General features: G+C 36.1%; 1 pseudogene; it reads right to left on the bottom strand.

Annotated features, from left to right (window-relative positions):
* Positions 1–184: 184 nt before the first annotated feature.
* On the bottom strand, positions 185–282 carry LOC128249219 (U6 spliceosomal RNA; annotated as a pseudogene).
* Between the last annotated feature and the right edge of the window lie 767 nt (positions 283–1,049).

The following is a 1,049-nucleotide window of genomic DNA, read 5'->3' as shown; positions in this document are numbered from 1 at the left end:
ATATATATATATATATACACGACGGGGTTCTTTCAGTTTCCGTCTACCAAATCCACTCACAAGGCTTTGGTCGGCCCGAGGCTATAGTAGAAGACATTTGCCCAAGGTGCCATGCAGTGGGACTGAACCCAGAACCATGTGGTTGGTACGCAAGCTACTTACCACACAGCAACTCCTGTGCCTAAAAAATATGGAACGCTTCACGAATTTGCGTGTCATCCTTGTGCAGGGGCCACGCTAATCTTCTCTGTATCATTCCAATTTTAGAATATGCACACGCGCACACACACACACACACACACACACACACACACACACACACAAGCACATATATATAAAACAGATAGGCTGAGTTTCACTACAGCTGTTTCAGATATGTTCATTATTGATGAACAAAAATTAATTCATGTAAAAGAAACATTTTCTTCAGATGAGTAAAGAGTAAAATTCAACATTTAGAATTCTTCACACAAATAGCATATAATGTGTATTGGTTCTTATGTTTTGGTTTCATGTACACTCTTTTAGTGCACAGGTGCACTATCATTGACTCTACCTTGGTGCCAATTAAGAAACTTTGGATCTGGGTTAGAACCTGACTCTTTCTCTATTGATAAGAAATCTTGAATAAAACTGAATAATTACATACATACATACATACATACATACATACATACATACATACATTACATCTACCTGCTCCACTCAGAGACACAGATCAGGCCAAAGTTATAGTAGATGTCACTAAGTTCATGCTACACTGTGAAATAGAACTCAAAACCACATTTTTATATATTCATACAGTCATGACTGTACCTAGTAATATATGGTCAAGCATAAGGTTAATCTAACGAGAGGAATCGCAATTTCTTACTTGAAGTTAGTAAATATGTTTATGCTTTTTTTTAAATGCCTCATCTTAATTTATTGCATTTTGGTTGGTGTGGGGGTGAAGAATCAATTATTGATTTGAATTCTGTCTGTTTTGTTGTTTTAAACATGTTTATATAGGCATAAAATTGCCGAACACATAAAGTTCTTCTCCAATC

Source organism: Octopus bimaculoides, chromosome 12 (assembly GCF_001194135.2).
Source record: "Octopus bimaculoides isolate UCB-OBI-ISO-001 chromosome 12, ASM119413v2, whole genome shotgun sequence".
In the NCBI taxonomy this organism is placed as follows: domain Eukaryota; kingdom Metazoa; phylum Mollusca; class Cephalopoda; order Octopoda; family Octopodidae; genus Octopus; species Octopus bimaculoides.
The sequence above is the reverse complement of the archived record's forward strand: the minus strand, read 5'-3'. Positions and strand labels throughout refer to the sequence as shown.